At 48.9% G+C, this 16,522-nt stretch overlaps 1 protein-coding gene across 4 annotated transcripts in view; it reads right to left on the reverse strand.

Moving 5' to 3' along the window:
* Positions 1–16,522, reverse strand: part of LOC142583217 (irregular chiasm C-roughest protein-like) — a 188,198-nt gene that overhangs the window by 154,146 nt on the left and 17,530 nt on the right. For 2 of the 4 annotated variants that reach the window (XM_075693585.1, XM_075693582.1), the window contains exon 1: positions 8,920–9,491. The exons of the other annotated variants lie outside the window; for them this stretch is intronic. The gene's annotated coding sequence lies outside the window, so the exon portion shown is untranslated. Of the gene's footprint in view, positions 1–8,919; positions 9,492–16,522 lie in introns of those variants that run through there. 4 annotated transcript variants of the gene reach the window in all.

The raw sequence follows: 16,522 nt of genomic DNA on the forward strand, positions 1-16,522 counted from the left end.
TCTTAACATCTCCACATGCACCTTGCCCCCAGGCTTCTGTTCCAGACCATCGAATTTGTGTTTCCTTATTTTGCGCTTTAGCTTTCAACCCGGATACCAGCAAGCTGTACCAGCAGGCTATAAGAGTAGGTTTCACGTGTCCGCCAAGTATAGAGCCGAACGGCGACCGTCAGTGGCTGCTGAGGAACCAGCACACAGGCGCATGTTTGTTTAGCGACCGCACACAAGTCAACAGCCGCGAATAAAGAAACACGCGCTCCTCGAGACCTTGTAAATGTACGCCTGCGTTCCGAAGGGTGAAGGCTTTATATGAGTGCAAATACGCTCTGTCTGGCAATAACGAAACAGACTGTCTCCTTTCAAACTCATCCTGAAAGGCTCTACTCGGCTACATCACCAAACGCACTGAGATTAACTTTTCGGGGGCGTGCTAAAAATGTACTCTTATTTATCGCGGTATTTTCGTCTACTGGCCTGGGCTCGATGACCTCAAAGTGGTGCCTGGCGTTGCGTTAATGAAACGCGTTGGTTCTATAAAGAAAAAAAAAAACGCTCAGCTTCGCGTGAGCATTCTTGTGCGTCGTTTTCTTGTTTGTCCCGCTACATTCAGAGTCAACTCGGGTAACACATACACATTAGTCCAAGTGAACCCCATTTATACTATTCACACGCAGGCTGCCGCTGTCACACCGAGCTGACCATTCTGCGCTAAAAGTTCATTTGCTTAGTAAACGAATCGCTATGCAAACCGAAACCCTCCCCCTAACTACACGCCAGTTACACGAGTCGGTCATTAGAAGTGCGATCGCCAACGGGAACCCGTCCATTTGCGCGATCACTGCTTTCCTCTCTTTCTCTTTTCTCGCTCTAACTTTTCGCATTTACATCGCGCTGCAGCCGGAATGGGCATTGGCACCCCAGAGACTCCAACTCGGCGGAGACACATGCCATCACAAATCCCGACCATAAATACGCCGGCCGTTCTCTCTGTTCGTACTTTCTCGTTTGCCCCCCCGTACTCCTCCTTCATACGTAGGCGCGGCAATCGCTTACGTGAGATCACGTGGGCCACGTCGCGTCGGTCAGGCTTCGCGGCAGTCCATCACAAAAGCCGCGCGCGCCCTGCAGCTTATACTCCCCACCGCTACAGCACACGTACCGTTCCTCCTTCCCCTCACTCCCTCCCCCCTCTCCCCGCCCGCACACCGCACTGCATCCAACGTCGGCGCGCCGGCAAAGCGTCGAATCAAATTTAATTACGGAAATCGTCTTTCGTTATGTATGAAGGTGCCTCGCGTGCGCCGACGTTCGTCCCACCGTTCTTTCTCTTGCACTGGACCAACTGCACAAAGCTGACTTCTTTTGCACAAAGAAAGAAAGAAAGAAAGAAAGAAAAGGATGCGCACCCATTATCTGAACTTGCTCACGTCTCGGCTATCGAAGGAACCGCGAGCGCTGGCGGCGATACGGCGACGCACGTCTCGCGCAAACGAAGCAACTCGGGCGCGGACCATCGATTCCGTTTGCTCTTCTCAAATGAGAAACTGCCCTCGGCCCGAGTCGTTTCTCGTACTATTCCGGGAAACTGGGAGAAAGAGAAGCTCTCGCTCTGCAGGGAGGACACAAGACCACTCCCCCCCAAAAGTAAAAATAATAAAAAAAGTATCAGTAGGTTAACTTTTTCTTTTTTTGCTGTTTCTTATGACGATGAAGGTAACCTTCATTTGCGACTGATTCGTACTTCATATGTTTTAGATTCCATCGAAATCTGCTATCCCATGATGCTCTTCGGCTGAACCGTTACGTGCGCATTGTACCGAGCGTCTTAACGCGTCCGCTGCGCTTGTCATCGTTTCAAGCTCGTCGACGCTAAATTATCGTCACTATGTATGTATGTATGTATGTATGTATGTATGTATGTATGTATGTATGTATGTATGTATGTATGTATGTATGTATGTATGTATGTATGTATGTATGTATGTATGTATGTATGTATGTATGTATGTATGTATGTATGTATGCTTCATTTTCCGTCCTCAAGCCACCCACCGCAATGACGCACTGGCTATAGTGTTCTGCTGCTGAGCACGAGGTCTTGGGTTCGACACCCGGCCGCATTTTGATGGGGACGAAATTGCAATAGTAAGGTTCGTGTGCCATACTTTCGATGCACGCTAAAGAACGCCAGGTGGCCAAAATTTATCCGGAGCCCTCCATTACGGTTCATGATGATGGTAAAGTGAGAGTCAAGCCCTTTGCAAAGAGCGACCTACAAGTAGCCTGGACCGAACGTCTCAAAGCCTCAGTGGTAACCGATTTGCGTCGTTAAAGCCCCTGAATGAATGAATAAAGCTTCCTCAAGTCATTTGCACGTCTTCATTTGAAAATCAAATCTGGGATCCAGTATAAGTAAATGAATATTCTATACGATATCAACAAAGAAAAGCGCAACCAGAACACAAGAGCCGCATCGATGACGACATTACGTTTTGACGTTCACCGGTCTTAGCCAAACACTAGGCTTCAATTTGCCGCATCGGATAGACGCCGGCGGGCCACGCTCAGGCGTAGAGATTTGAAAAAAAAAAAAGAAGAAAGAGCTGCAACACGTGCTTTGCTATGCATAATCGAGGCCATCAATCCCGGCCGACACGAACATTGTGCGCCTTGCCCCGCGCAAGCTAGCCGTCTGTAGTCTTTTGAAGCGCGCCTTCCAACCTGCAAACGATGCCTTTGTGAAGGCGGACGCAAACAATAAGAAGGTAACCGCTAAATGAAATATCAAAACATCTATAAGCACACGATTTCCCTACTTGCTTATTTTGTTACTTCAGATTTCTCGCACTCCGGATATCGATCTCATTTTACACACGGTGTTTTCTTTCGAGTCGACGTGCAAGCATTGCGTGAGTGAATGCCTGCAGTGTTTGCGGCAATGGCTGTGATCTCTCCATCATCCTGACTGACCTTGATAGGACAGACATTTGGTGCAGTTGATGCAGGCAAGGGTTTTGGCCACGTAAAAGAATATTGAGCCGATAATTGAACCACTGACTAAGTGAAAATGAACAGCTTGACGATGCGTTATGTCAAACGTACACGTCGCTGAACGTTAAAAAAGAAGCGACCATATTGACTTGATCAGTGACACAATTCTGGGCAAATTGATAGAGCTGTGTTATGACCAACATAGCGCGAGGCCAGAACGAGAACGAACATAATGAATTTAGACAGAACACGCGCTAACCAGTTACTAGAATGGTTTATTGAATAAAACACATTATAAGCTATCAAGTTAGTCACGGAATTACATACGCGCACTGTACAGTTAAGCGATACGCGAGGAGAACGCGAATGGAAAACTATGGCTGGCTTACGGAGAAACTTTCCACCTTCTGAATGAGAAATGTTTCAAACTGTTTCTCCAAGCAGCTGATCCCTGAAGCAGTGAATAGCGGTAACAAAAAGCGAGATAAACAAAAGAAGCAAAAGTTCTCGCCGCAGAAACACTAGCAAACTCGCCGAGTTTTAGGCGCCCTTAAAGACCGCCCCCTTGAAGAAAACCCGAAAAAGCTCGTTAACACACGCACAAACACATTCGCGCACGCACGCACGCAAAGCAGGATGCAGCCGTCCGTTTTGTCGACCATGACCACTGCCGCATCTCACCATGGAAACTTGCAGCCTGTCCTTTCCCTACACGTGCCTGTACACGAAAGAATTACGTTTACAATGAAAAGAACTCCGCGTCACGCATCACTTGCTGGGGGCCTTTAGCGCAGGCCGACGCCTGGATATAGCCCGGAGCCAAGTCAACACCGATGTGGAGTCAGAGGCAGTGCCGAACACAGAGCAACAAATTCGCTTGCCCGGGGCGGGATTGAACTCTGAATAGTGACCGCCGCGGAGTTTTCCGGTGGCTTTCACGCAAGAACGAATCTGTGCGCCCGGCTTAGCAAACTTTCATGCTCGCCGGACTGGTGAGCCGCGCCGGCAAACAAAAAGAATGCCCGTCCCGTTCGATGCGCGGTCAGGTCAAGCCGCACATGCTGCTGTCGCTGCAGACTGCGGTCTCGGAGGCCTTGCAAGCGACCGCAATAGTTTCGGCCAAACGTTACTAGAGAGAAATCCGGCGCTAGTGTCTGTGAGGACAGCAGATGTGGCGGTTCCGCCAGCTTTGGGATGACGGGTAGTACAAGTTCTTGCGCAAACTTGGCCCTTTTGACTTCGAACGCCTTCTTGACTTTGCAAATCGGTAGTATTCAAGAAATTACTGCGGGTATAAGTGCAACAATTCGCAATGATTATGCATGTGGCGAGGATGCTTATTGCCTCACTGCGTAAAAAAATAAATAAATAAATTATACTTGGAAATTTAGAAAAAAAAAAGAAAGCGTGTAATAAATAACGCCACAAGAGTGTCCGAAGCCACACGGTCGAAGATTAGAAAAATCCCCGTACTGTACGTACTCGAAAATTACTCGAGCAATAATATAAGTCGGCCCCTACCTATTGATCTCGGCTACTAATAAAACTCGCCGTTCGATGTAACAAGCAGCCAGAGAAGTACTCCTCGTCGAACGCTTCTCAGCCCCGCAAACGACGTCATGTTCGGCGTCGACAAATGCGTTGGATATGCAGCATTTATTAAAGCCAGCCCGGATAATCTCCAGAGTGGCCTTACAGCGGGCGTAACGGAGGGATGTCCGTTATCCCAGTACTTTACACGCGCACATAGGTCGATAGCACATTTTGGGTAACAACAACAACAACAAAAAAAAAAAAAAGAACGGCCGACCTATACACGAATAGATACGGTACTCCCCGTAACTGTCATTATAGCTCAGCGATCGCGCGGCGCCAGAGTGCCCCCAGTAATTCTTGGGAGGAAATGCTTTAGTTGCGATGTATTGCTCCCCCGCTTCAGCTTTCACATGCATTTTAGGAGAGGCGATAAACCAGCCACGACGCGGCTGACATATCGGGAGGGCGTTTGAACGGATTACGACACGGTATGTTCACGGGCGAACATCTCGGCTTTACGCTAATCTATTTTGTAGAGCACTTCCAAGGTTTTATGCGTCGAATAAAGTCCGGTTCAACGTGCCCACGCTGCCTTAAGAAAAGTGAAAATGACGGTAGTAAGACAAGCTGTGCAGGGGAAAAAAATGGGCGTGAGTTTGAGAGCTTACTCGCTGCTTGCTCAAACGCTCAGAACGAAGCGCGAACATGTTGTACCTTACAGTGGCTGTAAATTGTTCCGCACACCTGAAGAAGCTAAACCGGCAGTAAAAATAAGATATCGTTCTTGGACCCATATAAGGATGATGAGGAACACTGAGATAAATCGGCTGAAGAGAAGGATGATTGCTTGATTATGCAGCAACGCTAAAAGAAGGGCAGTCGTAGACACAAGTAAATATCAAAAAGAAAAAAAAAAGAAAGCTCGACTAGCGCTCGAAGTTCCAAGTTTGTATTTCTTGTTATTTTACTCGCACAGCTTAGTTTTATTGGCCAATATGAGCTACCTTTCGACCACGGTTGTACAGGGATCAACGGAGTTCTTTGTTAGCTATAGCAAAAGGGAAAAAAAGTTAACAGAACGACAGACAGGCTGTGACGTACATCTATGTATTTCTCGCTGTTTTAATCACCTTCGTTCATTGAATTTTTTTATAACGCTTACAATTAACAAACTAATGTTTTCTCTTAAAACAAGGCGAAAATATAGTGGCGTATTGACATTAGGTACGCGAAGAAAAATATAGAAATTGTCGCGGTTCTTTCATCTCAACGCGCGCGACACAGAGTTTTCCACAATAATTACTAGAGGGAACTCTGGCGCTAAAGTCGTTGACCCCATGGGAATGATGCGAAGTACACGGATTAGTCTGATCTTCGTGCTTGTGGATTCAAACGTTCTCGTGGCTCTCTTTGTTACCCTGTGTGTGGCTTCATTGTCGCAAATTTCAGAGCAGCCTATACTTTTTAGAAGTGCAGAAGACGCTGAGATCAAACACAGCAGCTACCGATTGCAACGGTTTAGCTTGTCGAGGTGGCCAAATCGAAACGCGCCAAGCATTTCAAGGCACTGGCTTGCCCACGATAAGTCCCTAAGGACGTTTTATGCCGCTTGTTAACTGCATGCGCCCGTGATGTAATGGTTTGAACACCAGGCCTCTGCGCTAAAAGGTTCGGCGTTCGAACCCTCCAGTCGTACAATTTTAATAATGCTCGTGTAATTACTTACTACGCATTGCTTTGATGAAAATGAGTTTACAAAGCCGCGAAGCCGTTTGAAGCCAGAAGGACAAAGTTTAGGCCAATCCATGCACTTCCCATAATTCTCCATGCTGGTACAGCCGGCCCCACTGCCGTAGACACTAGCGTAGAATTCCCTGTGGTAATTATTGTATGAAACTCTATGGTGCCCCACACGTGTCAGCTGACCAGCGTTCAGTTGCATGGTGGCATTGTTGCCATCGCAACTATCTTCCGTGTATCGTCCCGGTGTCGCACGCATTCATTCCCCCTTACCCCCCTTTCGTATTTGTGTCTTTTCCTCTTTCTCCTTTTATTCCCTTTAGCCCTTACCCCAACACAGGGCAGCCAGCCGGTACTTACACTGGCTAACCTTTCTGTCTTTCCTTCTCATCTGCCTCTCTCTTTCTCTACTCGACTGTATTGTCTCTTTGGATACAATTTCGGCGGTAAGTATTTACCAGCAAGTCACCTCCATTTCTCAGCGATCGGTTGAGTGATGACTTCCCGTATGGCGACCTGTACGCAGGAATGGTGAGCACAATATGCCGTGTACCTTTGCGTCTGCATACGCGAATATCGGGCTCGTACATAATGACCCCGCGAACGAGACGACACTGTTATGCAACATCTATGTGCGTTCGCTCGTCGGCCTGACAGTGTAACGAAGATGGATTGTGAAAGCCCAGCCCGTCTGTCGTGCAACAAGGAGACATGTTTTTCTCAAAAGAAGAATCGAGTACGCCTCCACCCAAGCCGGAAGCCCGGTGGAAATTTAATGCAATACGACGGCGCTGACATAGACAGCCTTCTCTAAAATCACGTGATCGCCCGTGATTGAAAGAGGCACTACCATGTTGCTATATTAGGTAAGCGCGTTTCTCGAGCACGTTCTAGGCAAGCATAATTTAATCGAACGTCGTTTAGCTAAAGAAGCGTCTCTGAAATGGTCAGGTTAAGATTATAGAAAGCCAATCAGTCCAGAACTGTTCACGACTTAATTTTTAGGAAATAGTACATATATAGAGAAAAAATATATACTGTTGCTACATGAAGCAAGCGCTTTTCTCCGGCATGTGAAAGGTGAGGTCAATGTATTTCAACGTTGTTGCTTAATAAAGGAAGATAAATGGAAAAAGTGGCTGTACCGGAGGCAGCTAAACGCGGAGCACTATCATATTTTCGGGCATGACGTTTACCAAGGAAGTAACGCTTCACTTCTCTCAAACGTATTTTTTTTTGCTTCGTTTGCCGTGAGTTACATTGCTTTAGCTCGTTCACTTTCGAGCTTCATCCGTCGATCGCTACAATTAAAAAGAAAATAAAGGCGTTTTGATGCATGTAATGTACTTTTCAAGCGACAAACAGGCAGAGATGTTTGCGAGACAAGCCTATTGGCTGGTTATAGTCAAGCAGGAGACCTCGTTTGAACCGCGTCTTTTTTTAAACCTCGAACCTTCGCCACGATAAAGCAGCAGCGTCAGTGTTATAACTTATACAGAGTTTCTTGTTAGCAAAGTCTACTGCAAATATGTGCGAAAAAAAAAGGGGGGGGGAGGGAGAGAGAGAGCGGCCGGAAAACGTTCCTCGTTAACTTAAGTTGTTTTAAGCAGTATCTTTAAGCATTTAAGCAGCTCCTGGTAAGCACAGTGGAGTTGACGCAAACTTGATGAGGTAAGCGTTAGAGAAGAACTGATAAATACTGTTAAGGCGCGTCCTTCTTTTACATTTTTGTGATACGGGTTTACGCAGCACAGAAATGCCAGCAGTGCCCCGCATCTGAAGAACTCTTTCCAAAATTGTTACAGTAAATATTTCCTTCCGCACAAACCACTGAGGTAAACTTAGCAAGGTCCTATAAAGAATGACATATGACTACCTATGTCACGTGCAGACACCTTAAGCATTAACCCATTGAGCCCCGTTCCGCCACCTTGATGTCCCCCTGCGTCTCTAGACGACTAACACCCAAATACAGGCGCACGCTGTCACACAGCGTCTGTTAACAAATTGAAAATCTCTTTAAACACCACAATTTCGACAACTGTGGAATATTTACTCGTACCTCAGTAAATCGAAATGCGTAACGCGGAATCGTAGCAATGTGGTCTCGCTGCGACCTAACGGGTTGAAAGAAAGCAGCAGACGCGTGGGACTCCTGTTTGCATATCAGCAACGTTATCTTCCTTTTCCATTTCCTTGTTTATCTTTCTGCCTCCCCGATTCGCAGCAACTGTGTAAGTTAGCAAACCGGAATTCCTGTTTCGATTGACATGTCTGCCTGTTTTTTTTTTTTTCCCCGCGGCTCTCAGTATTCGATCGAGCTATTGGCCTGCCAACAATGAAAGACAAAGGAACACAGTTAAAAAATTCTCACAGCGTTAACAAGGCGCTGGAAAGCAATAATCGCGTGCCCACGTTAGATGCGAAATGCAATAAGGGACAGGGATCATTAAGTGTTGCGCTTGCCAAGAGAGATGTGAAACAAAGCAAAAAAAAAAAAGGCATGGAACAAGGCCTGTTATCGCCAATTCTTACTCGGGGAGGCTGCGCGATTTGTTTGCGTTAAACGCAAGCTCCTGTTCTCCCTGCAACTCTCCCCGCGAGAAAAAAAAAAGAATAGAAAGTGTCAAGTTCAATTCTTGGCACACTCACCATTAGGGATGACGCACTGCGCGCCACGAGGTGATTGACATCGGTCTCCGGGAAACGCTCCCGCTGATTGGGCGAGAACACCTCTGGACCGAAAGGACGCGACGGCAGACGCCCGTTTCCTCCTCGATCCTGACGTCCCGCGAGTCGGTTTCTTCTTGCTTCTCTTTCACGATAATCCGAAGCTCCGGGACCAAACACTGAAGTCGGTGACGACGTCCGCTGTCCCCCTCAGCTTCGAGACAACAACAACAACACGATCCGTCGTCGTTACCCAACAAAAGACGTGTCAGGTGAGGCGGCGAAACTCGGTGGCGACCACGTGCGCGAAGGAGGCGGCGTGAGCAGGGCGACGACTTCGAAACAGGCACAAGCACCGTGTGCGCGCGTGCTCCTACGGGCGAGAGAAGAGGCGCCCGGGGAAAATAAAACCCGCCACTCGAGAGAGGAGAGCGACCGCGACTACGAGCAGCTGAGCGAGGTCTGCGCGGCGGCGGAAGCGCGGGAGCGGCAGGATGCCGAGGACGACGACGATGACTCGCTCGCGGCCGCAAGCAGGCGCGCGCCCTCGCGTACTGCCGTGTGCGGCTCTCTTTGGCCCAGACGGCGGCGGCGCGTCTCTCTCGGCTCCTCGCGGGTCACATGGCCGGCAGCGCGCCCCCTCCTTTCCCTCACCCCTCGCCCTCGTTTTCCTCCTCGCCCTTTGCACCGTCGCTGAACGAGAACAGAACGGCATCCGCGCGCCGTAGTCCCGAGTGCCCAAGCGGAGCTGTTTTTCCACGCGCGTTGAGTCCAAACGTAAGGAACACGTAGTATGTGAGTGAGTGAGTGAGTGAGTGAGTGAGTGAGTGAGTGAGTGAGTGAGTGAGTGAGTGAGTGAGTGAGTGAGTGAGTGAGTGATGAATTATGATAATATATTAATGTTCTCTGCTGCGTATATTTGTGAGAAAGAGAGGATATGAAGAGTGGAGAGAGAGAGAGAGAACGGAATAAGGAAATACAGGAAGTTCAACCAAGGACGTGCCCGTTGTCTGGAGAAGTGGGAAAAGAGAAGTATAGATGGGAAAAAGGAGAACCGAAAGAAAGTAAAGCCAGTTCCATGCCATGAAAGCTGTCAAAACAGTGAAGCTGGTGGTCGTTTTCTCAAATTTGAACTCGTCTTTAACGCGAAAATCATGAAAATATTTTGTCTCGTCGTTCTGCTAAATTTGAGCTTCGGTTCCGGATTGCGCACGCTCTTCAGTTGCCTGAGTGAGGTTGTGATCAAACGCAGTCTATGACACACTTTGCAGCTGTGGCCGCACTCACGGCCGAGTGATTCTCTCTTGAACCGTCCATCGGCACCCTCAGTGGGAGGAATCTCTCTGCGTCGACGTCTCTGCTCGGTCTCCTACTTAAGTAGTTGGGGGTTAGCTTGCCTCTGCTGGCGCTTGGCTTGGGTTGCCTTCTCTTGAAAATGGGGGTTGGCTTGCGCTTCCCGTTCGCGATCTTCGTCGGTAACGGCTTCCCTCCGCTGGCGCCTTGCTTGAGCTTCTCGCTCTTGAAGCTCGGGATTTGCACGATTTCGGCGCTGCCAGTCGCGCCGAATGGAATCAATGGGGGGGGGGGGGCGCCCTCGATATACCTACCTACTCCTATACCCATCTCCCCCCCCTCCTCCGGCGCGCGCTTTGCCCCCTGCCCCCCTGCGTGACGCCGGACGGCGAAGGCCGGACTTAGAACAGATCCGCTGTGAAAATGATAAAGAGTGAGTCAGCGTGAACGGACCCGCGGAGGAATGTTCTATAACAGTCACGAATGTTCATACAGTCCATTTGCCTTCAAGAAGCGGAACCTCTCGTCGCCTCGTGTATGCAAGATAAAATTACAAATCATCTGCAGCGTGTGTAGCGGCACGAAAGATTCCTTGAAAAGCTAGCACAATCAATCTGCGTAGTCGTCGATCGGCTTAGTTCTCCTCATCTTTCCCAGCAGTAAATAATAAAGAAAGAAAGAGAAAAAAACTATTCTACATTTCATGACTCATCCCTTCTCTCGGTATGCTTCTTCCTTCCCCTCTTGAAACGTCAACGATAATCTGGTCAGAGAAAATGTCCCACGTAAATTCCGCAACGCTAATTACACATCTGCACTTCCTTCTTTTCTAGTTTGTTTGTAAGGCCTTACGCGCACGAAATCGTTTTCGGATATATAGCCAGCCAGACTCCTGCATTCGTGAACACCGCGATACAAGAGAATGGGAAGCGAAGAAGGTCGTCAGAAAACTAAAGATTAACATAAAATGAAGCAGTCACCGTCTTATCGAGAGATCACTCTGGGCGCAGGTCGAAACGCTACTGGCGGACTGGCACGGCAAGGGGTAAAAAGAAAGGGAAGAGATGACGCAACTTCCGGCGCGGCCAACACCACGCTGCGGAAACGTCTGGCGTCGCGACGGCGGCACAGTGAGCAGCCTTCGACTTACTTCCAGAACATCTTTCGCTGTTTTGCATTCCCTCTGTCTGCACTTCCGACTCCGCCTTTTTTTTTTCTTTTTTTGTGGCCCACACGGTTGACCCTCTTTGAATCACACTGTGAAGCACTAACTTCCAACCGCACTTGTACCTTGCCTTCAACTCAGACGGCCTTTATCCCTCTTCTCGTTAAAAAAGAAAAGAAAGAAAAGGATGGGTCGTACATGTCAGCTGATTTGGGACATACATTTGACTAAATATCGACCGATTCATGTGTATAACGCCTTGAAGCAACACGACGCCGTAGTGGAGGGCTGCGGTTTAATTTTTAATTGAAGCGTATGAGCGTTTCTTCACCACCCCGCCGTCAAAACATTGCCGCCATGGCCGGGTAGTCAAGTCTGCGACCCCTTGCTCGGAATGAAGCACACGCAGCGCGTACCGATTATAGGCAAACTTGAAAGCCGCATCTCCTCCGTCGCACGGATTGACCTCCGAGTGCAATTACGGAGCGAGCAGGCAGTCGCAGGCGTCAGGTTCATCAAGGACGACGCAAAACGAGAACGTAACTCGGTGAGGTTCACTGATTTGCCCGACTAAACTTCTTTCACGTTCGCGATGTACTGCCATGACCCATTTTTTAACCGAGAAATTGATATCGAGGCTGACATCCGGGAACGGCGCGCGGGTCTTCCGTTCGTGACATCCGTGAAATGAGCGCGAGGTTGAAAATGAACGGCTTGGTCACGATGTCAACGTCACATTCATCTGGACATGTGTCTCGACCCAGTGAGGTATGCAACGCTGCGGTTAACTGCGAAGAAATAAGGCAACAGCGCGTAGCTATTCTCAAACCTCTATCGTCGCCAGACTGCGCGTACGGTCAACGGTCTCACATTGATGACAATGTTTCTTTTTTTTTATCGGCAGTTCTGTTCTGCTATATTTATGCTAATGTGGAGTGACTTGGCGTAGCAAGTACCATGTGTACTCCACTTCTCTTTTTCTACAGGAAGAAATAATAATAATAATAATAACAATAATAATAATAATAATATGAAAGGAAAAGTGATGATGTTTAAAATCATAAGCCGTTACGGCCCTTTAACGCCTTTTCCATAGACATCGAAGCATCCTCAACCGCGACCAACCGTACCCCGGCGGCGGCTGCGTACGGTGCGGCCCCTATCTAGAAAGCAATCTGCGATGAGGACACAGTGCAGCGAGTGCTGATAGCTTCGTGTGCGCTGTGTATCTCGCCGCTTAGTTCGCGTTGAAGCGACAGGCAGCACGAAGGTCAATTCACTCGCTGCCGCGAGCCCTATCTTGAAAGCAATCGTCTCACGTGACAGACGGACGGACGCACGGACGTTTTTTTTTTTAGAGCGCAGCTCTTTGGCGTCCGTTCCTGGGTTTCGCGTCGTCGTCGTCGGCCTCGTAACCAGCTCCGCCCCCCTTTCATCCCCCCAGCGCTAGCAGCGACCGACTGATACCGCTGGATGCCGCTGACGCCGCTAGAGAGTCAAGATAACGTGACTGCATAGAACACCGTCGCCGCCATGCAGAAAGAGGAGGAAAGGGTCCCCCCCCCCCTGTTCTTGTGTGGCGGATAGGGTGCTCTTCAGTTGCCGACGCGCCGGTTATTCGTTGTCCCTGAAACCAACTCCGCAGCTGGGATTGACTCACTATCGGCGTCAGCGGCATCAGTCAGTCGCTGCTATCTCTTCCCTCCTCCCTTTATCGTGTTGTCCGCTTGCTGCGCGCGCTTCTGCCCCCATCGTTTGCCGCTGGGTGTACACGCCGCCCCCCTCCCCCCTCTTCCTGCGAGTCTCCGGTTGTCAAAGCGCCGGCTCGAACTTAATTCCTTTCTTCGCTCCTCCTCCAATGCAACCCCTGTGCGGTGGCAATCACAGAGCCAGATCGGTGGCGGCGGATCTGTATATGTGCACCGCCCGAGCCGAAATTGCCGCTGCCGTTCGCCCTGTGCGGTGGCAATCACAGAGCCAGATCGGTGGCGGCGGATCTGTATATGTGCACCGCCCGAGCCGAAATTGCCGCTGCCGTTCGCCCTGTGCGGTGGCAATCAGAGAGCCAGATCGGTGGCGGCTTGACATAAAGACAAACAGCAATTTCCTAACACTTATGCGGGAGAACATCCCGTTCCTCTCGCTCGTAACGCGTCCCACGGCTGTGACAACCTCGCGAAGCACCTGTATAGATCTCGTCTTTGAGAATCAAGCATTGGTGTACCAAGTCGAACATATATCAGTCTATTTCTCCGACCACAAAGCTCCTTCATGACTGTCAAGAACTGTTAGTGGAGTCTTTGTTAAAGGAATACGTGTGAAAAATAAAAAAAAAAATTCTGTGATAGCGCATACATGTGTTGCTCGATTTCTTTGCCTCAATGTATCGAAAAGGTGCAACAGCTTATTTGCTGCGCTCAAACTTCGCATTAGGAAGTAACGTAATCGTCGGTAATTTTGTTTTTCTCGCTGGGTAGGTACGAAACGCTTACGCATTAAAAAAACAAACAAACAAACGATGCGGCAGACGGAGACACAACGTTTATCGTCTGCCGGCGCGATACCCAGCTGATTTAATACATGTCCCAGTCTTTAACCATTGTTGAGCGAGTCCTCCGCGTACTAACGTGGATGGCTGGTCCAAACACGCAGCTCGGTTCATGCACAGTTGACGCGGAACTGTACACCACCACTTGTACCGAACAAACACTGACGTAACCCTGTGTCTACTAATTTACTAATATGCCGCACGTAACTAATATTGCAATTATTGTTCTTGATGTTAATGTTCTGCTGGCAAGCAGCTCAACTTTATTTCTGAACACATGCTTCTTTTTTCTTCTGAATATTTGTTTCATGTACTGCTTTAGTTTTGCTTATAATTATTTCAGTTACTTTCGCAAAAAATTTCTGCAATTAAAAGTTATCTCTTCGTCGAAACCGAGTGCTGCCTAGTTTCATATATACGTATATATTCGTAGTCTTCCCAGCGTTTTAGCACGGCCTCCGCAGTTTTTATTATGTGAGGAGACATGCGCTTCCAGGCGCCGCATCGAAACGAAAAGCATCTATGCCACACAAACGCGGACAGGGCGAAACGGAGAGGAGGAGGTTTTTATCGCATTTGAGGAGTTGTCGTGCAAATGGCTGCCCATAAACGCATGTCAGTGGCGTGATGGAAGCTGCGAGTGGAGAACGAAAATCTTTTAAATGAATCCCAGTTCTCCTTTTTGTTCTGTTTCCATGGCGTATAGCCGTCATCTTTAATGCCGCGAAAGAAAGTGGGTCTGCATAAAAGGTCGTTATTCTTCCCTAAAGCTCTCTAAAATTAATCCCGTACGCTGACGAAAAAAAAAAATTTTTGACGACAAACCTTTGCGAGGTTTGTCGTAAAGATAAAGCTCCGTCTGTTAGCCTCTTGTTACGAATTTGAGGCCATGCTTTAAACGAGCAAAGAGAAAATTCATTCGCTTCGATTCCACGTGAGCGTGGCAGCGCTAGTTTCATTGGTTAGCTTATCAAGCCAACTATTCGGACGAACGCTGTTGACCCCCAAGTTAAAGACTAATTGGTTAATAAGGTTTAGCGACCCAAAGCCGCCTACGAGTTATGAAAGACGGCGTATATCCGCTTGCTCTTGAATGATGTGAACCAGAACGTAAGGCACGGTAGACAAGCGATTTTCTGTGTGCGCTGGCGTGTGAATGGTGCCGCTAGGGAGGACAGGATTCGAACCCGCGGCCTCTTGCGTAGCAGCAGAATTCTACAGCCATCGTGGCGGGCATGCTTACGCGAGCAGCTACGTGAACTAACACGCTTCGATGGCATGTTAGCGTGAATGATTTGTCGCCGCATGTCGTTACAGCCCCTACTGTCGAGACTTACTTTGGTGAATGCAAGACCCGGATATTTCAGAGCGTGCAGTTTGCACTTGAAAATAAAGAAGAAAAAAACGAATGATGCCAGGATTGCAATGCAGAAAGCTACGCGTATGTGCAGTGAAAAACGTTAGTGAGCTTGCCAGAAATACAACAACCATCAACAATGCGCGAAGTAGACAAATAAAATCGGTATTTCACTCAAACACCACTACTAAAAAGAAAAAAAAAATGCAAGTAGTCCGAAGTCTGTTAAACATTCTGCGCGTGTGGCTGCTTTCGGTACCTAGTATGTACCTTTTCTTTTTTTCAGAAGGGTTGTATTGCGCGTCGTCGCGCGGCACAACAAACCCATCGGAAACTCGTTCACGGTATCGGGCTTGCAGTTGCAGCACAGGCGCTCGGAGAAAGAAGGAAGTCACGCTGCCATCGTTAGGCTCTCCAAAATTTATCTCCTTTTCGTCTCACAACGTTTACACGCGCTAACATCACGTGGTACCCGTCACCCCGTAGCCTGCAGCCGCCTTCAGCAACATATTAAAATAAAAAAGAAGAGGAAGAAGCGCCCATACATTACTACTTCCTAGCTTCCGGACGAGGGTTGGCTTGGCGTGTGTAGTGTGTGTGTGGGTGGGTGGGTGCGTAAGGAAGCGGGGGCCAACATGCAGATATTACATTTCGCCCAGTTTCTCCTTAAGTGCCGGCGCACACTCTCGCTCTCGTTATAACCTGTGCAGCTCCTGGCGCTGCTCGTTTATTTGCGCCCCCCCCCCAGCCTTATTGTCTTTCGCTCCCCATCCTGCAGAAAACGCGCGCGCCGCGATTGAATTAGCATACTTTTGCATTCCGCCTTTTCCTGCAGCCTCGTCCCCCCCCGCGTGCCTACTTCCCCGCCGAACACGGAAGAACCCGCACGAGACCTGCGACGCACATTGTCTGAGCGCGCAGGTCGGTTATGCGCGCTCGCTCGCGTTTGTGTGTATGTGCGTGTGTTCGTGTGTGTGTAGTTAGTGACGCTGCTGCGTGCGCGCGTGTGCGCGCACATAAGAGCGGATCTTCCGAGATGCGCGCGCGTTGAATCGAGGCCTAAGTACTTGCGTTAGCTCCTCTCCTCGCTGCAGTCTTCGCTCGGTTCGCCATCGCAACCCAGGTCGTCTGGGAGCTGAGAGGAAATTCATGAGTGAAGTCGTCGACGCTCCTTCCTGATTGACTCCGAAACAAAGCAGACCGCAGAAGGGCGCAGCAGCGA

This window comes from Dermacentor variabilis, chromosome 5 (assembly GCF_050947875.1).
Source record: "Dermacentor variabilis isolate Ectoservices chromosome 5, ASM5094787v1, whole genome shotgun sequence".
NCBI lineage: Eukaryota > Metazoa > Arthropoda > Arachnida > Ixodida > Ixodidae > Dermacentor > Dermacentor variabilis.